Source organism: Urocitellus parryii, chromosome 3 (genome assembly GCF_045843805.1).
Source record: "Urocitellus parryii isolate mUroPar1 chromosome 3, mUroPar1.hap1, whole genome shotgun sequence".
NCBI classification, from domain to species: Eukaryota; Metazoa; Chordata; class Mammalia; order Rodentia; family Sciuridae; genus Urocitellus; species Urocitellus parryii.
Window position 1 is genome coordinate 175142821 of NC_135533.1, and position 24555 is coordinate 175167375.

Sequence of the window (24555 nt, forward strand, 5' to 3'; positions counted from 1 at the left end):
AAAATGTCCCTTACATATAAAAATATCTAGTGATTGACATGTTACCAAATACCTATGAAATAGATTTTTATGTAATTTCAATTTTGATTTCTCTTTTCCTTGATCAAAAGAACCTCCCTGATCAGGATTGGTGTTGGAAAAAAACTTTTCCTTATGAACCAAGTAGCAGAGCTGTATGCTTTGCAAACATCAGTTGCTCACCTAAAGATGCCAGTCCAGCATCTTCTCCAACTCTGTCAATCACTTCCATCCACTGGATACTTCCTGTTGGCATGTTGCAAGGACCTTGGCTTTTACTCTGTAGGAAAAGTGGGAGTCATTAGAAGATTATGAGGAGGTACTGTGATTGACCTAGGCTTTCTCTGGCTCTCACTGGCTTTTCTAATGAGACAATCTAGAGGAGGACAAGGGCTATGCAGGGAGGGATTAGGAAGCCAGTGGGCTGTCCTATTATTTCTCTGTGTTCCATTTGGCATTCACTGTTCACCAAGTTTCCTTGACCCCATCTTCACTGCTGTCCTTGCAGCCTCAGGCCCTCTACCAGAACCTCCTATTCCAGAAACCTGAATGCCTTCCATTCAGATCTTTGCTCAAACATCACCATCTCATTAAGGCCTTTCCCACTCAGTGTTTAAAATTTTCCCCTTCCATTCTCCCACCCTCCCTACTCCTTCTCTGCCTTTATTTCTGCTTTGTGCTTGTCACCATCTGACATTCATATGTTTATCTCATCATGCTTGGTCTCACCCTGGGTAGACTGAGCTCTGTGAGAGGACCTGTTCACTGCTGTATCCCCTCATGCCTACACCTGGGCCTGGCTCAGAGCCAGGTATTGCAGATGTCTGAAACAAGTGCCCTCCTGGCCCTGCCACTTCCTGGCAGTGGGTTTCAGGACATCTTTAGCCAAGGATTCCATCTCAGAGAGCAGAGCATGCTCACACAGGACAAGCACATCGTCACCTCAATTATGTATCCATACAGGTCCCCCTGCAGTTCAGTCTCCTGTCAAATGCCTTTCAATAAAGGAGACTTTGTACTGCCTTGTCAGGCCAGGCACACCTCTGGTCACCATTTGCTTTAGGATCCAGGTCCTAACCATCACTAAAGATCAGTCAATTTGCTTGATTTCCAAAACCTCTCTGACTCCAGAACTCCTTGTTCCCTGGGAGTCAGATACCCCAGTCCACCTGTGCATACTATTGTGAGCAACCTGTGTCAAGTGTGGGGGTCTTCTCGGCCCCCTCCAATCCTGCCACTTTAAAATTGAGCAGCCCCCACTTTTGTTGCCTGCTGAGCCCTTCAAAGTCTTTGCCCCAGCTCCTTTTTTTCCCCCCCTTGGGACATATATATGATGCCAAATAAAGGGCAAGTCAGCATTTGCAGCTCTAGTTAAAATGTCTCCTGGTTCACCGCTCTTTGGGAAGAGCAAACTGTTGTACCTATTTTTATTGTAATTATTCATTCTCTCCTACCTTATTAAGCTTGCCATCTTTCAAGCCTGAATACCTGGTTAAAATCTGCATAACCTCTTATTATCAACCTACCTTTGTTCCCGCACAGATTGCCACTTACTGCTCTCCTACCAGGCTCCCTTTGTAAATAATATAAATTTCATTTTCTCAAAATAGAAAGAAATGTGATATCTTACTGGTTTGGTAGTTTCCTTATGTTCCTGGATTACAGATTTTTAAATTTCTTTCTTTTGTACTGGGGATTGAATCCAGGGGCACTTTACCACAAAGGTGCATCCCCAACCCTTTTTAAAAATTTATTTTTCATTTTGAGACAGGGTCTTGCTATGTTGCTGAGTCTCACAAACTTGCTGGCCTTGAATTTATGATCTTTCTGTCTCAGTCTCCCAAGTTGCTCAGATTGCAGGCATGTACCACTGTGCCCAGCTGCTGGATTACAAATTTCTTAAATGTTTTGTGTCCCTAAATGAGTGGTTCAGAACTGTCAGTTGAGAAAGGGGGAATGTCACTCTGAGCCCCAGGAACTCTTGACCTGCCTCCACCCCAGCCTCAGTTTCCATGTCTCCTGGTGGGGCCATTGCCTTCCACTTTAAAAATACTGTCAATATAACTTTGAAGATGAAAGTTCTCTCCAGAGCCACTCCCCAGTCATCATTATGAGAGTAGAGATGGAATAGAAAATAGATTTTTGAGGCATTTTAAATTATTCCTTCCTTGTCTTTAGAGACAAAATTCAGATAAGAGAGCTTATCAATTATACTTTTGTTTCTACTAAAAAACACTGCTCAAAGGCTCGTTGTTCTTATCCAAAAACATTGTTGACAGTGTCCCAGATGAATGGCATCAAATGCTGGCATTTGGTGTTTGGATGGTACATTTATTCCCTGGGGAAAGAAGTAACAGTTTGAGATGGGGCAGGGGTGGGAGGGAGAATGCTTCTCATCCTGAGAAGTATTAGATTTTGCAAGAATTCTGATGAGGATCCCTAGTCATATTCTATTGCTGAAAATAATTTGTTTCTGGAACTTTGGACAAAAAAATAAAAAAAAAATTATGACCTAGAAAGTTTGTTCTCAAATGCAAACACTAGAATTAGGAGTTGAGATTTGGACAGGGCGTTATTTTTTTTTTTAAAGGGCAGCAGTATGATTCCTTGATTTGTCTTTGTTACCTTGATGTTTAATTTGGATTCTGGAACAGTTGGTCAGCCCCAGCTCATCTCCACAGGGCAGGTGGTCTGGCCATGGCATACCACCTGGTCAACCCGTGTGCGGAGGGAGGAGCTAGAGCTGGGAGGCCAGGCTGATTTTCAGGATAGAATTAAAAATGCTTAGTACCATACACTATTAGAAGTAAACATTCCTATTCTTGGAGGAGTGGGGAAACACAGAGAAGTGTCATTCACTTCTAGTCTCTTATGGTAGGAACTACAATATGGAATTTACCTCTTAGAACATTCTAGTCTATTTTCTAGAAAATTCTATTTGATCATTGCATTTTTAAAAAGGATTTTATTTCCAAGTGAGTATGTATGATAGCATTTCTTAAGTCAAGGAGGAAAACAAAGCTGTGCTTTGATTAGGAGACTGCTTTTTGCCTTTTGCCTATCCATAACAGAGAGTACAAGTGGCATTTAAGTAGAAGTCTGCTGTTTCTTGGCCTCAAATAAAGAATGTTGTGCTGATTAAAGGGAGCATTTTCCATTGTATTCATTACTAACCAAAGGGAGAATTTTAATATTTCTGGTTTTTACAGCTAGGAAAGCAGAGCTGTATTATTAGGATCATCATGACAATCATAGCTGGTATAGATATTTGACTGATAGTGTGTGTGTGTGTGTGTGTGTGTGTGTGTGTGTGTGTGTACAGAGGGCAGGAGGTGGAGTATGAAATACATCAGAGTTATATCCAATAAACAGAATAATTACTATTGCTTAAAATTTAACTGCACAGCTAGCAAAGTAGTGACACATTACAGCCTTGCTGAACACTGGGTAATAAAATCATGGCAAACATCAAGTCTGTTTTGGAAATGTTCTAAAATGAGATTGTGAACACAGAGCCATTTTAAACGTAGCTTGGTACGTGTTTGGAAAGAATCACGCTCCTCAGGAACATGAAACAAACTCTTTGAGCTACAGTATCATGTGAGTGAGTTTAATTGCTGGGACTAATAAATCACAGCTGCAAACCTTAGATTCTTGGCAGGATTCCTTACTCAGCTGTTTTTCCCTTGCCCCATTACATTCCAGATTTACGGCCTGTATCTTGTCTGGAGCCAGCAGGAAACTTGCTCTTTTCTTCTTCATCTGTTATGTCAATGCCCTGGGAGTCCAGGGGCTTAATATTACATGGCAGCCCTTTATGAGCACTACTCATTCCTGAGTCCCAACCTTCTAGCTCTCACCACCCACCAGCAGGCCTTGGAGCTCATGAACCAGAACCTCGACATCTATGAAAAGCAAGTGATGACTGCAGCCCAGAAGGCAAGAAACACTCCTGTTATTACCTGGGCTCCTGTCACAGAACAGAACAAAGTGTGCTTTGACCTTGGAGCAGTGGCTGGGTGACCCTACACTTTCTATAACCTCTGTGGAAATCATTTCACCACGTAAGCCTGAGTTGATGTAGGTGGCTAGAGTCTTGCTATTTGGATAATAGTCCGTGGTCCAGTGGCATCAGCAGCACTCAGTTAGAAATGCAGAATTTCAAGCCCCACCAAATCAGAATCTGCATTTTAGCAAGATCCTCAGGCGATGCTTTTGTCCCTCAAATTTGAGAAGCCCTGGGCTCAGTCACAGATTCTCCATATGGCTGTGCACAGGAATGCCTGGGCCAGTTAACAAATGTGGGTGCCTGGGCTCCTGAGAATCTGCTATATAATTGGTCTGGATGGGGTATGATCTGGGCATTTTATTTATTTAAAAAAATTTTTCAATACTGGGGGATTGAACCTGGGGTGCTTTACCACTGAGCTGTATCCTCAGTCCAACCCCCTACCACTGCCAATTTTAAAAAATTTTTGAGACAGGATCTCACTAAGTTGTACAGGCCTTCAACTTATGATCTTTTCACCTCATGAGGAGCTGGCATGTACCACCGTGGCACTGGGAAATATTTTTTTAAGGCTCCCTGGGGATTCTCTTATGCAGAAAAATTTGAAAATTGCTGACTATAATAAACTCCCACACTATGAGGCTTTCACAGCTCACCTGAAATAGTCAAATGTCCAAAGAACTGCCACTTGATGCCTGCAGATTATCTGGGGCTCACTTCATCTCTTATGCCAGACTGAACAGTCAGACACCTTTGCCCAGACAGAGCTCACTCCAAGACAAAGGGCCGGTCAGTGCCAGCCTTTTTAAAGGCTTCCTGCTTGCCCTCATTCCCCTCCTGCCAGGAAGCCTGAGGATGGAGTAGAGGTGCCCTGTAGGGCAGAGGGGAATGTCAGTGTCAGAAGTGAGCAATTCCCTTCTGGGAAAACCATAACCAGAGGAGATTGGGCTTTAACCCTGGACCAAGTCCTGTTGCTTCAGAAGTCCCTGCTCTGCCTCCAGGGGAAGTAAACTCCTGTGCTATAACACACACAGGATATTTATGTGTATGTACACATAGCTGATATTGTAAGGGAGCTTCTGATGGGTGACACACTGCTTTTTGTCCCAAATGACTTGTTTCTCCTTGAACACCTTCAGGGGCCCAGAACACACTGTTCGTAGGTCCACTCGTCCAGTGGTGGGAACTTCTGGATAGGCCTTCCTTTCAGTGAGTAGCACTGTAATGGCTACCACAGTTCTGTCCTGGAGCTAAGAGAAGAGCCCAAGTCCCTTACCACAGTGCCATCTTTTGAGACTGGCTGCAACGGCCCCCAGAATCTTACCCCCAGGCTGTTATTCCCAGTTCCTTGGGGGCTTCCAACTCCAGCCCTGTGCTCACAGCTGTGTGCTGCTCTCCAGTTGCTGGCTGACAGCACAGGCTGCAGGACACTCTCACCTTCCTCATTCCAGACCTTGTCCCCTGCAAACTTGGCAGTGACTTCTCTCTGTGGATTCACAGAGCTCTTGCTGTCAACTAAAACTCCTGTGCCCTTCTCTCACACAGACACATGTGCTGCCATTACTTCCTGTACTTAGGAAGCTGATTGAGCACAAGAGCAAGCCTTCACACTAATGTCATTAAATGTCATCATTCCAGCCTGAGGGTGATTTAGGGAATCTTTACTTGACCTCCCACATATCAGTTTCCTTCACGTCATTCACACGTTTGGTACATACCTCATTTATGTCTCTGCTGAAGTCAGTGTAAAAAAAAAATCCCAGCCATGCCCACAGATGACCTGCTGCCCCCGATCCAGTCAAGGGCAGCATTTCTTGGGTGGAGGTGTTTGCTCCACTGCACTAAGTCTAGCACCTCAGTTTCACCCTCTCTTGCTTCTCCATCTTGTTCCCAAGACCGTCCTGGGACATTGAGCAGATGCCACACTGAATCCCAGAGATTGTGAGTAGGATTCCCCAGCTTTCCAGTTTTAATGGAAACTGGTGCCATGGTTTTGAGGAGACTGCACAGGCTGCAAGACACCATTGCATTATTAGTGGTCCAGGGGTGGGGATGGAGCTATCAGAGGATCCGTTTGGTGCTCACTGGTCGCTCAGCTGCCCTACATGGCTGCATGTGTTAAAGCAGCTGCTTAGACAAACTGATGGGGAGCATGTGTCAGAGTTGTCCATCAGATTTGCTTTAAGGGCACAGGTTCCTAAACAAGCCAACTGAAGTGTTGCTCTCTTCGCGGAGGCACTCGGGAAAATAGGAGTTTACAGATGATTAGCTGGTCAGGCACTTGGGTTGGTGACCTTCCTTCATTCCTTAGAGGGAATTCTTGATCTCAGCAAAGTCTATCATCAGAAAATGGCTGGTGATGTTCATCAGGAGTGCTGACAGCTTGTCACATCAGACCCAAAGTTCTGCCCAGCTCAGGCTTAGTTCCTAGCCTCATTCCTGGCTTCTGTGTACTCAGGGATTGCAATTTAATTTTTGTATTAATCTAGTATGTATATATAAATCCATAAGGAACCATCCAGTGCTCTCAAAATTTTAATTTAAGGAAAATATCTGTTTACACATAAATTTTAAAAAGTTAAAGTATGACTTTTTTTTTTTTTTTTTGTACAGGGGATTGAACCCAGGGTTGCTCTACCACTGAGCTAAGTTCCTTGCCCTTATTTTTATTTTGAGAAAGGATCTTACTAAGTTGCAGAGGCTGTCCTCAAATATGATCTTCCTGCCTCGGCCTCCTGAGTTGCTGGGATTACAATGTGTGCCACCATGCCCAGCGAAAGCATGCCTGCAAATATAAATGAACAAAGTATTTATTTAACTCATTAACTAATGAAGTAACCAGTAACATGGTAAAGCTAGTTTGAAGGAGAATATGAGGAATGAAAATGTATCTATCAGCAGCCCATGGAATAGTGAAATGAATCTGCTAATAGATACAAAACTGACTAAAATCATATAGGACAACACAATTGTAATCTTTGGGATGATCTTTTTAAAAAATATTGTTTTTTTAGTTGTTGATAGACTTTTATTATACTTATGTATATGGGGTGCTGAGAATCAAACCCAATGCCTCACACTCAGCCAGGCAAGTGCTGTACCTCTGAGCCACAGCCTTAGCTGCTGGGATCATCTTTTTTAAAAACTTTTTTTTTTTTAGTTGTAGATGAACACAATACCTTTGTTTTATTTATCTTTTTATGTAGTGCCGAGGATAGAACCCAGGGCCTCACACATACTAGGTAAGCACTCTACCACTGAGCCACAACCCCAGTCCCTGGGGTCATTTTTTAACTAATAGTGGTATATTCTCTAGATAAATAAGCCTTAAGTGATCCTGTTGATCAATACTCCAGTATAATTTGGAAAAGCACTCATTCTTCATCTTGCTTTACTTCTAAAATTGCAGTAATTTTTCTTTATACAATCAACTGGTAGGGTATGGCCAGTCTCACTGTGCTGCAGGTCGTATACCTTAGTGTAACCTTTCTGGAAAGCTATTTGACAATGTGTGTTGGTAAGAACTTAAAATTGGGACTGGGGATATAGCTTAGTAGCAGAGGGCTTGCCTTGCATGTGAAAGGCCTTGGGTTTGATCTACAGCACCAAAAAGGAAAAAAAATATAATTTTTCATACTCTTTAACCCAGAAATTTAACTTATAAAACTTCATTCTAAAGAAACATTGAAGGATTTGGGCTGGGGTTGTGGCTCAATGGTAGAGTGCTCACCTCACATGTGAGAGACCCTGGGTTCGATCCTCAGCACCACATAAAAATAAATAAGCAAAATAAAGGTATTGTGTTCAACTACAACTAAAAAAATAAACGTTAAAAAATGCAAAAACTTAAAAAAAGAAACATTCAAGGATTCTAAGACTTGTGTATAAACCTCATTAAGTAAATGTTTTGAGTATGCTGTATGCAGATGGTCACCAGAGTTTTCTTTTTATCATAAAAAGTTGGAAACAATTCAAATATCCAATAACAAAGGAGGAAGTATGGTGTCCTCTTAATGTGGACATTACAAATGGATATGGAGATATGTGTGTGTACACATATACTTATGTACACACACACACGCTTTTTGTTTAGATAGGGTCTCACTAAGTTGCCCAGGCTGTTCCTGAACTTGTCAGCCTCCTGCGTCACTGGGATTACAAGTGTGCACCACTGCCCCTGGCTAGGGTTGTAAGTTCTTCATTTTTCTGTTTTCTGAATTCTCTACAGTTAAACTTTGAAGCTTTTATAACCAGGAAACAAAACAGTTTCCAGTGCACTTCAGAAATAAGTGTCTCAAACTTGCTTGCTATGTTAGATTTTCACACCTTCTAGAACCACCAACCTTGTCCACCTTCTGCACAGGGACTGTGTTCTAGGCTTGATGTTTTTATTTTTTACTTATTTTTTAGTTATAGTTAGACACAATACCTTTATTTTACTTATTTATTTTTATGTGGTGCTGAGGATTGAACCCAGGGCCTCGAACGTGCTAGGTGAGTGCTCTACTGCTGAGCCCCAGCCCCAGTCCTAGGCTTGATGTTTTAATCCATGTGAATGGAGAGCAACAGCCGAATGAGGCCCTGGTGCTGAGAGCTGAGGGTTGACCCGTTTGTATTTTGTTAGGTTGCTGCAGACATCACAGGGAACTCAGGGTGCCCCCAGGTGTGGGAGAAGGCCTGTAAGGTGCCAGAGTCCTAATGTGAGGCTACTAATTCCCAGTTGGGAACTGAGATTTCAAGTGAGTCCTCATTTCCATGTTGAAATCAACACACTTGACTCTTACCCATTGGTCCCAACCTTGGCTGCACATTAGAATCACCTGGGGATCCTTTAAACAAACGCTGTTGCCAGGACCCCATCCATAGTTAATTGAGTCAGACTTTTTAGGGGCAGGCCCCAGGATCACTGGTTTTTCAGAAGTTCCCCAATTGCTTGTAATCCCAGTGACTAGGGAGGCTGAGACAGGAGGATCACTAGTTCAAAGCCAGCCTCAGCAACTTAGCAAGGCCCCATAGTAACTTAGTGAGACCCTGTCTCAAAAAATAACAAGGCTGGGATGTGGCTCAGTGGTTAAACACTCCTGGGTTTATTCCCTAATACCAAAAACAAAACGAAACAAACCCAGTTCCCTGACTGATTTAGAACAGAATGAAGTTGAGAACTACTGGAGTAAAGAGGCACCTCATCTGTTAATGGGTCCAACGTTTGAGGCCCTTTGTAATCAGCTCCACCTCCTATTTCACCACTGAGAACTCAAGACCCCTTCTAATGGCCTGCCGAGTAAAATTCTGCTCCTTCAGCAGCTTACTCACCCTCCTTCCCTGACACACTCAGGCACAAGTGATGCATGTTCCTGGAGGACTTTGTCTTTGTGCCTTTAGGGTTGGACTAAGCAAGCCAGCATCCCCAACACTAGGATCCCTGTTGAAAGTCCAGCCACCAGCTCTGTATCTCTGGCTCTGGTACAGTTAACGCCTCGGTGGTTGCCCAGGGTGTGAGCTAATGAATGAAGTGGTGCTTCTCGATGTCTGATACCAGACTACACTGTGCTGTTCTGACTTGCAGGGCGTGCAGATCATAGTGTTTCCAGATGATGACATCCACTGCTTCAACTTCACAAGAACGTCCATTTACCCATTTTTGGACTTCATGCCATCTCCCCCAGCTATTCAAGTGGAACCTGTGCCTGGAGCCCCACTGTTTCAATGACACAGAGGTACGTGAGGACCTTAGTCTTCCTCTTCAGCAGGCTGAGGGCATGGAGAGATGAACCAAGCTAGCACCCGAAAGCCAAGCATGCTAACTGAGATCTAAAGGAGACCCAAGGACCTGAAAAATCAAACCCAAATTCCATGAGCTATATTCAGCTAAAAGACTGTCTGGTGGTATTAGGCATTTTCCATCAATGGATCTTACCGTTTATTATCTACACAAGAAATACATGAACATAAACTTATTAAACAAGCCAAATAGAAGTAAAAAGGTAAAAGTTTTTGTAAGCATATAGAAGTTTTTCTGTAAGATAAAATTCCTAGAAATGACATTTCTTGAAGGCTGTGCAAATTTTAAATTAAAGAGTACCAAATTGGGCTAGGGCTGTGGATCAGTGGCAGAGCACTTGCCTAGCACGTGTGAGGCACTGGGTTCAATACTCAGCCACATAAAAATTAAAAAAAAAAAAAGTACCAAACTTCTCCCTAAAGAGGTTTTTCCACTTTCCATCCCCAATAATAGTAAGGCCCGTTTTCCCATCCTTTGGTCAGTGCAAATAGTATGACCTTTAGAATTTTTGCCAATCTAATGAAGGTAAAAAATAATATGTCATTGTTATTTTAATTTGCATTTCCCTATAACTCAAGTGGTTCAGCTTCTTTTCAGCTATTTCTTGGTTGTTTGTTTTGTTCTTCCTGAATCACCTGTTCATCTCCTTTGCATGTTTTCAATGGTGATTTTTTTCTATTGACTTATGAGAGCTATTATATATTATGGACCCAATGAAGAATTTTTTATTGAAAATATGAGATAAAAGGCAGAATATTTAAAATCCACATTTATGCCCTTTTCCGCCCACCCTTCCAAGGTCCTCCAGTGCCTGAGTTGCATGGCCATCAGGGGAGAGATGTTCTTAGTGGCCAACCTTGGGACAAAACAGCCATGTCATAGCAATGACCCAGGGTGCCCAAATGATGGGAGATACCAGTTTAACACAAATGTCATTTTCAGCAATAATGGAACCCTTGTTGACTGTTACGGAAAACACAACCTCTACTTCAGGCAGCTTTTGATATCCCTCTTGAAGTGGATCACATCACTTTTGATACCCCCTTTGCTGGCAGGTTTGCATCTTCACCTGCTTTGACATACTGTTCTTCGACCCTGCCATCAGACTGCTGAGAGGTGAAGCACGTGGTGTACTCGAGCGCCTGGATGAACCAGCTCCCGCTCTTGGCGGCCATCGAGATTCAGAAAGCCTTTGCCATTTGGCCTTTGGTGTCAATGTCCTGGCAGCCAACATCCACCACCCATCTCTGGGAATGACAGGGAGTGAGTGGTATGAACACCCCTCTGAAGTCCTTTTGGTACCATGACATGGAAAGCCCCAAAGGTCATCTTATCATTGCCCAGGTAGCCAAAAACCCACTGGGTCTTGCTGGTATGGAGAACGCAACAGGTAAAACAGACCCTTCCCACGGTAGTTTTTTTTTTTTTTTTTTAAGAGAGAGTGAGAGAGGGAGAAAGAGAATTTTAATATTTATTTTTTTAGTTATCGGTGGACACAACATCTTTGTTTTTTATATGTGGCGCTGGGGATCGAACCCGGGCCGCACGCATGCCAGGCGAGCGCGCTACCGCTTGAGCCACATCCCCAGCCCCCCATGGTAGGTTTTTAAAAATCGTGTCAGGTGAGACAAACTGTGAAAAGGATGCTCAGAAAGTCCACTACAAAGCCGCCAGGTGGAACATGGACGATCCTCCCACCTTTCACTCTCAGATGATGTATGACAACTTTACCCTGGTCCCCGTCTGGGGAAAGGAAGGCTATCTCCAAGTCTGCTCCAACAGCCTCTGCTGCCATTTGCTATATGACAGGCCCACCCTGTACCAAGAGATGTATGCCCTGGGGGGTCTTTGAAGGCTTCCACACTGTGAATGGCACTTACTACATCCAAGTGTGCACCCTGGTCAAGTGTGGGTGTCTTGGCGTCCACACCTGTGGGCAGGAGATCACAGAGGCCATTGGGATATTGGAGTTTCACCTGTGGGGCAACTTCAGCACTTCCTATATCTTTCCTCTGTTTCTGACCTCAGGGATGACCCTGGAATCCCCTGACCAGCTTGGCTGGGAGAATGACCACTCTTTCCTGAAGAAGTGAGGACTGTCCTCTGGTCTGGTGACAGTGGTTCTCTATGGGCGGTTGTATGAGAAGAACTAGGACAAGTGTGTGATTTGTGAGTGGGCCCTGGCTGTCACATGGCAGCCCCGCCCCTCCACAGGCCAGAGCATGTACACAGGAACACCTCCCCCTGGGGGTTGCCGCCCACTTCTGGGGCACCAGATCCCACCTGGGAACTGTGGGAAGAGGTGGGAGAGGCAGGTTCCCTTCTTCCTCCTACATGCCAGTGCTTGAGATGTTTTCTGGTATTTTCTAATTTTTTTTTTTAGTTGTAGATGGACACAATACCTTTATTTTATTTGTTTTTCTATTTTTATGCGGTGCCAGACACTGAACCTAGTGCCTCACACATGCTAGGCAAGTGCTCTACCACTGAGCCACAACCCCAGCCCCTGGTATTTTCTATTAACATTTCTCTTCAAGCCACGTCTTCCTCTAGCACATCTCTCAGTACACAATTGGTTTTAAGGCCAAAACAAAAAATAAACATCAGTTGATATTTTATTTGATCAAGTGACACACAGATGTGTAAATATTTCACAAGCTTTGAATGGTCTCTAAAGTAAGAAACAAACTCTCAAGAGCAAGAGAGTGCTGCTGTGGGGACCTTTTTTGTTCTGGTCAGCTGAACTCTATCCAGGTGAAATGGCAATGCCAGAGCCATCAGCAACGTCAGAAACACAGAACTGGAAACCGCTTTTAAAAATAGAAAAGTTTTTCTCTCATCTGCTTTTCTGTCAGTAAATGAATGTGTAGGCAGAACTTGGAATAACTGGAGAGAAAGTGCAGCATTCTGGGGTGGGGAATGGAAAATGTTGAAGAGAGGTGCAGTGAGGGGGAGGAATGAGTAACAATTTTTCTGTACAGCACACAGCACATCTCATCCAGGGATTCCAGGGGCCTTCATAAATTGCATGTTAGCTTTGGGAAAGCTGTTCAACTGTGCAGGACACAGTGACGCTGGTATAATTCCATTATTTTGCAGTCCCACAGAGGGTGTCTCCTTTGAAGGGAGGCAAAGCACCCCATAAATTTAAGCGTCAGGAACTACCCTGGAGGTAAGCCCACTTTGGTCAAGCATTTAGTCATTCAGCAGGTGGTTTTAGAGTGCCCATGAAGCTGCAGAGGGGCTTCACAGGATATTAGTTCTAGATGCAAAATTATATTCAGTATGGTGAAAACATTTTTAGGCCATTGATTTCTATATGATTTGTAAGCAGTGTTTCAAAGGCATTTTTAAAGGATTTTTATTCTGTGCCTCATAACTGTTGCAGATGAAATTTTAAGTGCAGAATGGATGATTAGTCTTATTTGCCTCATAAATGTTGTAGCTATTTAGTTTTATCTCTCTTTTTTTGTTTGTTTATTAAAACAGTACATGGGAGCTGAGGATGTGGCTCAGTAGTAGAGCGTTTGCCTTGCACTGGGTTTGATTTTCAGCACCACATAAAAACAAAGGTGTCCTTCTACAACTGAAATTAAAAGAAAAAGTATATGCTAGATCTGGGTGTGGTGGCACACAGTTGTAATCCCAGCAGCTTGGGAGGTTGAGGCAGAAGGATAACAAGTTCAAAGCCAGCCTCAGCAACTTAGTAAGACCCTGTCTCAAAATAAAAAAAAAGGGCTGTGGATTGGCTCAATTTTTGAGAGCCCCTGGGTTCAATCCTGGTGCAACAACAAAAGAAAAACACAGACTTACATAAAATATGAATTTCTCTCCCCATTCTCTGGCTGTGTAGTCTTCCAAACCCTCATCTGGTTTTTAGATAATTAACAGCATGGATACTATCAGTCTGACAGGGTTTAAATGCATGGCCTCTCTGTTCAGTCTTCACTGGGTAGGCCTTGACAACTTACTTAAACCTTCTTGTGTCCTCTTTGCTCATGTGCGGAATGCATATGGACTATGCCAACTGGGAAAGAAGCAAAGCCGTCCCCAGGCCCTGTTAACTCACTGCTCCCTTGAAAATGCCGGGAATGAGTCACGTTTTCAGGAAATAAGCAGCATGACTCAGAATTCCTAAGGAAGCCTTGGGATCCCTGTGCCCTGGGAAGTTCCCCTGGAGCAGGAGCAGGAACAGGACCTCTCCCACAGATGACTGTCCCCCTTGCCCTCCCAGTGCAGACTCTGCCAGAAAAAGTGAGCTGGCAGGCCGGATGTGGTAGTCCAAGTCTATTCTGCTTCCTTGCCCCAGACCCTAGGGAGACCCAAATATTTAAAAAATGCATATCAATGCTTTATGTCAAGATGATTCTGTTCAGCCTGAGAAAAGCCACTCCTAAATACAGATTTGGTGGAACTACTTTACTCAATAAGAAACTTGCAAGCATTTGCTGGATCCATATTTCACCCAAAGTTCACACACCTTCTCTGAGCTTTTTTTTCCCCTTTCTCCTCTCAGGCTCTCTATTCTGAGATGGCCTCACTAAATTGCTGGGGTTCTCACTAAGTTGCTGAGGATGCTCTTGAAATTAAGATCCTCCTGCCTCAGCATCACAAGTCACTGGGATTGCAAGGTGACTGGGTGGTCTCTAAAGTTGTTTTCTCCTGATGATAATGAACTGCTCATGAAACTGAAATAAGGGGGAAATCAAATAATGGTGGTACACAGTGATTTTTATAAGTGAAAGAAGTGGCTGCCAGATGGCAGAACAAAGTGCAGGACAGTGGAAAATGAATAAAGTAATTTTCATGGAAAAAATATACTGAAATAATGACTAACGGTTGTGACATGCTTTTGTGAACTGTGAGCCTAAAATTCAGGAAGCAAATGGTAATCTTGACCATAACACAGAGGCAGGAAATGAAGTGTATTTTTGGTTGAATCAGACTTGGGGAAGGAGCTTAGTCCGTGTGGTTTCTGATTAGGTGCAGCTGTGCCTGGCTCTCAATTTTTCTCACAAAGGAAGTGAGAGCCACGATGAGCTGCATTATGTTGCACTTAAAATACCTACTCCCTATCAAGTAAAAACTATGTCCTCTCCCAGTCCCAGCACTGGCCAGCCTCTCTAGAAGGCCAGACTGTACATAGCCCCAGCTGAGGGGAAATGCACCTGGCCATTCCTTACCTACCCTCTGGCCACGGTACCCTGGACTAGAAGCAGGCACCTGATTTCAGACCAGCTAACAAGAGGGCTGGCTGGGAGCTTGTGAAGTGAGGGGCAGTGATGAGCTGTAACCCTGATGCCCAGTGAAACTCAGAACTGCTCACATTATCACGAAGGAACACACGGTTTGTCAACAAAGTTGCTTTACAAATGGCAAGATAGATAGAAATGAAGTTAGAATAGTCTAAATTGTCGTATTGTGCAAAAAGGCCTAGAAGTGGCATGGAGGTGCTTGAGGACTGCTGTGGAGGCTGCTATTCCTGCAGAGGAGGGCCCACTCTCCCTGCTTCAGCCTTATGTCCTTGTCAGGACTTCTGTTGTCCATTCCCACATAACAAATCACCCTAAGACAAGATGTGGTTTCTAATTTTCACATGAGTCTCAAGTCTGTCACCCTAGGGTTCTAATGTTTTCTGAAGATAACCACTCTGCTAAAAGCAAAGATATCACCTTTCTTGCTTATTCCCTAGATGATGTGGATGACCAGAATTTTACATTTTCTCTGAGTATGACATTCATACAATGGAGCTGGAAGAACTTAAAAGATTTTAAAGTGATTCCTGAAAAATTAAAAAAGTGCTAAGGTATGTACAGTGTGATTTTAAGATATAACTGTAGGGGTGTTAATTCTTTGAAAATTGTTGATCCAATTACTGATATCTTTGCAAATTTCAAAAACTCATGAATATATAACTGGAGACTATCATGCTAAGTGAAATAAGCCAATCCCAAAGGCTGATTGTTCTGATATGAGGATGCTGACTCACATTAGGTGATGAGGAGGGAGGAGTGGAGGTTCATCAGATTGGACAGAGGGAAGCGAGAGGAAGAGAAAGGGGACGGGAATGGGAAAGACAGTAGAATGAGCATAACTTTACTATGTTCATATGTGAATATACCACTGGTATAACTCCACATCGTGTACAACCACAAGAATAGGAAGTTATACTCCATGTATGTATGATATGTCAAAATGCCTTCTACTGTCATATATATAACTAAAAAGAACAAATTAAAAAAATTATTTTAAACAACAAAAAACAACTCAGGTATACAGGTATGAAAATTAAGCATCAGCTCTGTGTTAAATACTGTGCTACAAATGTGGAGTGTGTATTCACACAAGAAAAGACCTTTATAGAGAGCTTGTTACACAGTGTTCATATAAACACAGGGTTTAAATATACACACATATACCCAAAAAGAAATTGGTGAAAGACACTGTGGTAGATTGTATTTTCTCCAAATGTATTTCTAGTATTTCAGTATTTCCAGTCCCATTTACTCTTCTAGAACTTTGCCAGAGTCCTGATTAAGAGGAAGTCTACACTGTTTTCCTGACCCTGGGCAGGGCTTTGCAACTGCCTCACAGACCAGAATATAGCAGAAGTGATGATGTATGACTTCCAAAGCTAGGTCACAAACCATTCAAGTCTGTCCTCTAGGGCTTTTACATGTAGAACCTGAACACTATGCTCTGAGGAAATGTAGGCTATGTGTGGGAGCTCCCATGGTAAGAAACTATGGCCCCCAACCCTCAGCCCCAGTCAGCTCCTCACTGACAACAGAGCCAACTCATCAGGCTTCTGCATGAATCCTTGTGAACTTGAGTCCCACAGCCTCAGATGAACTGCCCCGCCTAAGGTGAGGGTCAGGGACAAGCCTTACCCACTTTATATTGCCCGACTTACAGATATGTCACTAAATAAGTGATTATTGTTTTAAACCATTAAATTTTGTAATGGTTATATATCAGTCAATAGTCAGAACTGGTATCAATCAACTATACAGTTTTGGCATGTTTGAAGAACTAAAAAAATTAAAAACATCAAAGGCTAGCAAGACTCCAACTGCAGGGGAGGGAGGCGGCAGTGTCACCCAGGTCCTGCAGGCTGAGGAGGAGTTTGGGTCTATCTGGGTAGCTACTGGAGGTGCTTATCAGGAGAATGACATGGTCATTTAAAATGACTCCTCTGGATGCTGTTGGGTTTTCATAAACCCCATCTCCAAGTCTTACCTCGTGACCAGTCAAGACCATTCAATGCACCAAGAGGGAGTGCAATGAATGGCAACTTAAGAGAAAAATAGCACTTGTTAAAATTTATAATAAATAGCAATTCAAGATTAAAAAAAAAGACAGTAGTTCTTTGGAATTAGCCAATTTAAGCTTAATGTTTTTTAATATAGTCCTGTGTCAGTTTCTAAAAAGATGAATAGACACATCAAAACCAAAAGAAGAAGAAACCCTTACATTCATAGATAACAGAAAGGCATTTGTTTTCAGTAAAAATACACATCTTCAAAGAACAGTTGCAATCCGAATCTTTCAGCAACCATCAAAAGAACAAAGAGGGTTGTGTCCTCTGAATTGAATATGCTTTTCATCTAAACTGCTGTGCATGGGGAGAGGGTGAACCATGCTGGGAGTTTGACGTATGTAAGGAAAATTATTGGATTGATGAACTGTGAAGACAAAGATATGCTTAAAAGGAGAGCCAATATTTTGGCATTATAAATGAATCTTGAAAAGTGAAGAATTTCATTCCTTTGCAATTAACATACCACAGTATGACTCCTATATCATACCAGCCCCTGAAAAATTTCATTTCAGACCTACTGTTCACATAAATACAGGATTTAAACATACACACATGTACCCCAAAATGAATTGGTGAAAGACAATGTGGCATATTGTATTTTCCCCTAATGTCTGAAACAATATTTCTAGTCCCACTTACTCTTCTAGAACTTTGCCAGAATGCTTATGGAGAGGTAGGAATGGGTAGTTTATATTGAACATATAAAACAGACATGGGCCACAAAATTGATTTTTCCTGCCAAGTAACTGTCAATTAACTTTTTGTCACTGTGAGAAAATATCTGAGGTAAACAACTTACAAGGAGGAAATTTTTATTTTTAGCTCACGGTTTCAGAGGTTTTTCAGTTCCATGGTCGGCTGGTTCCATTGTTTATGTGTCTGTGTGAGGCAGAACTTTATGGCAGGAAGCACATGGTGGAAATATAACTACTCACCTCATGGTGTTAAGAAGCAGGAAGGGGTGGTGAGGGAGGGAGAAAGACAAAGAAACAGGGATAGAGAGAGGACAAGGTCTCGATATCCCCTTTCAAAGGCATGCACCCAGTGACCTAAATTCTTTCCACTAGGATCCACCTCCCAACAGTGGCACAGGCTGGGGACATAGCTTTTGAAGGACATTCCAGATCCAAACTGTAACATTCTACCCCTGGCCCCCAGAGACTTATGTCCATCTTACAATGCAAAATGCATTCAGTCCATCTCCAAGAGTCCCCAACGTCTTAACAGATTCAGCCTTGCTCAAAAGTCCAAATCTAGTCTCCTCCCAGATACTATGAGCCCCTGTGAAAACAAAACAAAATAAATTATATACTTCCAACATACAATGGGTGCACAGGATAAAAACAGTCCTATTTACAAAGGAAGAAAAAGGAAAATAACAAAGAGAAACCTGACCAAAGCAAGAATGAAACCCAGCAGGGCAAACTTAAATTACTGTAGTTCCATGTTTAGCATCTGGGACACACAGTGGAGGGATGTGGGCCTTTAAGAACTTTGGTAGCTCTGCCCCTATGAACTTGCTGGGTGCAGCCCACAAGGCCACTTGCTTGGGCTGGCTTTGCTTGCTGCCTGTGGCTTCCTTTAGCAGGTGTTCTACATTCCCGGCATCTCTGATATTCTGGAGTCTCCATTGCAGCTTTGTCTTCACTCTCACAGCTTCTTATCATCCTCTCAGGCGCTGCTTGTAGGGACTGCCCCAGTCACACTGCCTGGCTTTATAAACTTTCCTTTGAAATCTTGGTTTTAGACTCCACTACCCCAGAACTCTTGCAATACTCCATGTCTGTAAAATCAGCATAGATGGATGATGCCAAGGTCTGCTGCAGGTGTGAGCACTAGCCAGGCCTACTGGGACCATGGCTGTAGTAGCCTGAGTGGATGGCTGAACACCAGAAACAAATTCCAGGGAAGCAGTTCCTGAGGCCTTGTGCAATCAGGGTTCCTCCATGGCTGTCTTCTCAAATGAAAGTCTTGGAGCCTAAGGTGGATGTGGTCTTTATTCCTGAAATACACCCAAGGCATCCTTCCTATTATCCCCAGTGCAGAATACTCTGTGTGTGTGTGTACTGGGGATTGAACTCAGGGGCACTCAACCACTGAGCCACATCCCCAGCCCTATTTGTATTTTATGTAGAGACAGGGTCTCACTGAGCTGCTTAGCACCTCGCTGTTGTGGAGGCTTACTCTGAACTTGCAAACCTCCTGCCTCAGCCTACTGAGCTACTGTGATTACAGGCGTGCACCACGATGTCCAGCTTTTCTTTTTAAAAGCACTAATCTCTTCAGCAAATGCACTCTTCTTGGCCACAGTGGACTCCTTTTTTTTGGCCGAACTCTGAGTTTTTAAAATCTTTTTTTTTTTTTTTAAAGAAAGAGTGAGAGAGAGTGAGAAAGAGGGAGAGAGAGAGAGAACTTTAAATATTTATTTTTCAGTATTTGGCGGACACAGCATCTTTGTCTGTATGTGGTGTTGAGGATCGAACCCGGGCCGCACGCATGCCAGGCGAGCGCGCTACCACTTGAGCCACATCCCCAGCCCAGTTTTAAAAATCTTTATACTCTGTTTTTTGCTCCTAATTCTCACTATAAATTTAGCTAAAAGCAAGCTAGAAATAACTCATACCACAGCCCAAATGCTGTGTGGCCTTGAAATTTCCTCTTCCAGGTTAATTAGTCCATGACCTTTCAACTCAGGTTCTCATAAAGTCTCAGGGTCTGGACAAAATGTAGACAAGTTCTATGTTAGCATATTACATGAATGGCCTCTAGCCCAATTCCCAATAGAGCCTTCATTTCCATCTGAAATTTTATCAGTACAGTCTTTACTGTTCACATTCCTCTCAGCATCCTGTCTCCTGAGCTCCAACCAGAATCCCCCATTGAGCTCTGCTTACAGAGTTCTAAGCTTTCTGTAGTCGTAGTCTGCTTCTCTGAACGTCTACAAATCAATTCCAAAGGTTTCTGAACCACACTGTCAGATATAATTAAAGCAGTAGCTCCACTCCTGGTATCCTGGTATCCATTTCCTCTGTTAGTCATCTTTCTATTATTTTGCCAAATACCTGAGGTAAGTGACTTAAAAGGAGGAAAGATTTATTTTGGCTTATGCTTTCAGAGGCTCAGTCCATGGTCAGGTGGCTCTGATGTTTTTGGCTCTGTGGTAAAGCACAGGTGGGGAGCAAGTGGCTGAGCAAAGCTGCTCAATTCAAGGTCAGGAAGCAAAGAAAAGAAGGAGCAGAGGTCCTAATGTACCCATTCAAAGGCAAATCCCCAATGATCTAACTTCCCTTCAGTAGGCTCCACCTCCTAACATTTCCATGATCTATCAATAATGTTCCAGGATGGTGATGGAGTCTGACACATGAGACTCTGGGGGACACTACAAATCTAAACTAGAACATTATAAAAAAGTAAATATAGTAAAAGTCTAAAAATTTTAAGAGTGCTGATTTTAAGAGTGCTGGCTTGGGAGTAGAGACAGGACTTGCTTCCCCTTGAATTTCTCTGTGACCTTGGGCACATACATGCCTTTACCTACCTAGGCCTAAGGTCCTGAAAGAGGAGACTAAACTAGATGATTCCAGCTCAGAGGCCCTCTGATGTTTTCATTCTTTCCCCTTTGCATTTCTTTCTTTCTTTCTTTTTTTTTTTTTTTTTGTGAGGGTGGGTACCAGGGATTGAACTCAGGGGCACTGGCAACTGAGCCACATCCCCAGCCCATTTTGTATTTTATTTAGAGGCAGGGTCTCACTAGTTATTTAGGGCCTCACTAAATTGCTGAGGCAATCCCTCTGTCCCAGTCTCCAAAGCCGCTAGGATTATAGGTGTGTGCCATTGCCCAGCTTTCTGTATTTTCTGATAGTAAATAAAGGAGGTAAATAGTATCACATATGACAGACAGAGAGGCTCTTATTATAGAATATTTTATGAAACAAAAACAAAGTTTCACTTATTATATGAGTCATTTCTCTTCCAGTCTGGAGGCTACCCACTCTTTTCCAATTCATTCATCTGTTTAATATGTTTAGATTTTCATAATCAGTGTTGCGATTATCTATTAAGTGAAGTTATTCCTTTGAAACAATGGCTCTCAAAACCATTTTATTTTGCTCTTGAACTTGGGAAGGGATCAGCTGTACTGCTCATCTATTTCCAGCTGGACTGGCAGGGCTGGAGAACATGCCCAGCATAGTTTTTCCAAGTGATGGGACAGTGGGGGTGCTCCTCTGGGTCTCTCCATTTGCTCTTTCAGCATGCTGATCTCAGTGTGGTCAGACTTCTAACAGCTCATCTCAGGGTTCCCTGAAACAGTGTTACAAAAAACAGAAGAGGAAACTACCAATGCATTAAGTAAGGTTTGGGTCAGAAACAGGCACAGTGCCACTTCTGTTTTATTCTATTGGTTAAAATTGCCACAAAAGATTCCTAGATTCAAGAGGAAGAAACATAGACCCCAATTGTCAGTGGAAAGAATGTAAAAGAGTTTGTGGCTATCTTAAATCTTCCTGAAAGTTGGCTGCTATACTGATAACACATTTTATTTACTGAGAGGTTTCTATTCTTGGGCAGAGTATCTCACTTAATCTTTTTAATAACTATATAGTCATTTTTTATTATCCCCATTTTACAGATGAGGAAACTGAGACAGAGAGAGGCTGTATTACTGGCCCAAGACTACCCAGCTACATGTAAGCTAGGGTTTGAACTTGGGCAGACTGTACATGAGAAATCAATGAATTAACTAGGCTCTTTATTTTCATAAATTCTTAGGGAAAAAAGTATTTTGTAAAACAAAAACAAAGTTTTAATATATTATATGAGTCATTATTATAGAATCATCAAAGCATATTACGAGCATTATGCAAGGAGGTAGCCTTTCCATATTTTCTCAAGTGGGGATGGTCCCAGCTGCCATTTTGCCATGGTTAAGTCATGCGTCACACCTAGAGGTTAGTAAAAGACTGCTCAAGTGCATTTGCCACCAGAATCTGTTGGCTTCTCTAGGTATAAATCTTGCAAATGATATAAAAGTCTCCAAGTAGCTGTTAAAAAAAAAAAAAAAAAAAAAAAAGAGTACCAGGGCCTAGGATATAATTGGTATGATAAAGAAAACAACTGAAGGGAATATTTTAGAGAGAATACAAGTTACACTGGCACACTCATGGTCGCTATCTCCTGTAGAGAGGTGACAGATGGCACAACTAACAAATCCCTGGTCTGCATGGAACACTTGTGCTGGCTCCTTGGATGGCTATTACCTGGTTAATGAAAGGAGTGTCTCCTTTCAGCATCTGTTACCTGAGCAATGCCATGCTGCCCCCCAGAGATAAGCAAGAGTGTGTTTGGGTGCCAAAGTGATCAGCACCAAGATGCTCTTGTCAAGCGCTCAAGTACAGCCTCCGTAGACACAGCCCACTTTTTACCTTGCCCACCTGCTAGCAAGCATCACTTTTTAACCCGATATTCAGATCACATTTTTTATTTCCTTTTTGCAGTACTCTGAACTGAACCCAGGGGCATAGTACCATTGAGCTACATCCCCAGACCTTTTTATTTTTATTTTGAAACAGGATTTCACCAAGTTGTCCAGACTGGCCTAGAACTTGTGATCCTCCTACCTCAGCCTCCCAAGTCACTGGGATTACAGGTGAGACACTGTGCCCAGCTCAGATGGCATTTTATGGAAGTCAAGCCACTTTAATCCCCAGTCTCCTAACTGTCCACAGTGCTCTACACATGTAGAAACTGAGCTCAGTCCTTCCACCTTACAAGTTACCTCGTACCTTTAGCTTTCCCTGACCCAGTTGGGAATACCAACTGCTCTGCAGTCTGTACTCAAGGCATCCTCTAGGATGGCTTATTGAGTCCTTGCTGTGTCTCACTTTTTCCTGAACACTTTTGGCTGTCAACTTATCTAGTCCTCCCTAGGACCACGGAGTACCCCCATCTACATCTGATGGCTTGATAAAGAGCTTAGAGAGGTTAGGGAATTTTCCATTAGTCTTGCCTGCTTCTACAATCCATGAATTTGGTCACACAGCTTTGCTGCCCCCAGCCCCAGCACAAAACATGTACTGTCTCCAAGTCTAGTTCCCCATCAGGCAGTTGAACCCCAACAGGGCTGGGCCTAGTGCCAGGCAAGATTCCTAACACCTAAGGTTGAGGACATCTCCAGGGCTGCATGGTCTAAGAATTCTAATGCAGAGTTAAGTCGATGTGTCTTACACAACTCCTACTCTAGGAAGCATAACTGACCCAGGTTTCCACTGCTGTAGTTTGAAATCCATCACTGTGCTTACAATGGGACCATGCCACATAGGCTGCTTTTCATCAATGACTAAACAGCAGGGGTGTGAAGACAGATTCATTCCTGGGAAAGAAGGCACTCAAGGTCAGTAGCCCCCTTGGCTCAAGAAGTCCCAGGTGCTGTGTTAAACCTTTGGGCTGGGTGTGGGGGCATTTGGTGGCACATGCCTGTAACCCCAGCAGCTCGGGAGGCTGAGGCAGGAGAATCTCAAGTTCAAAGCCAGCTTTGGCAACTTAGCAAGGCCCTAAGCAACCCAGTGAGATCCTGTCTCTAAATAAATATTTAAAAAAAGGACTGGGACCAATATCCCTGATGAACACAGATGCAAAAATTCTCAATAAAATTCTGGCAAATTACATACAAAAACATATTAAAAAGATAGTGCACCATGATCAAGTGTGACTCATCCCAGGGATGTGGGGTTGGTTCAGCATACAGAAATCAATAAATGTAATTCATCATTGCTGAGGGCCATTGCCAAGTAGGAAATCGATGCGTCATTCCTACTTGGCAATGGCCCTCAGCACATCATATTAACAGACTTAAAAACAAGAATCATATGATCATCTCAATAGATGCAGAAAAATGCAGAAAAAGCATTTGACAAAACACAGCACACCTTCAACAAAAAAACCAAAACCTGGGAATCAATCTAACAAAAGAGGTGAAGACCTCTACAATGAAACTACAGAACATTAAAGAAAGAAATTGAGGAAAATCTCAGAAGATGGAAAGATATCCCATGACCCTGGATAGGCAGAATTAATATGTCAAATGGCCATACTACCAAAAGTGTTATACAGATTTAATGCCACTTCTATTAAAATCCCAATGACATTCTTCATAGAAATAGAAAAAGCAATCATGAAATTTATTTGGAAAAATAAGAGACCCAGAATAGATAAAGCAATCCTTAGCAAGAAAAGTGAAGCAGGAAGCATCCCAATACCAGAACTTAAACTATACTACAGAGCTATAGTAACAAAAATGGCATGATATTGGCACCAAAATAGACTTGTAGACCAATGGTACAGAATAGAGGACACAGAGACTAACTTACATAAATACGGTTATCTCATACTAAGCAAGGGTGCCAAAAACATTCATTGGAAAAAAGC

The 24555-nt window shown here is 42.7% G+C and overlaps 1 pseudogene; it reads left to right on the forward strand.

Annotated features, from left to right (window-relative positions):
- Positions 1-838: 838 nt before the first annotated feature.
- LOC113182615 (biotinidase-like) lies at positions 839-14632 on the forward strand (annotated as a pseudogene).
- Positions 14633-24555: the final 9923 nt, after the last annotated feature.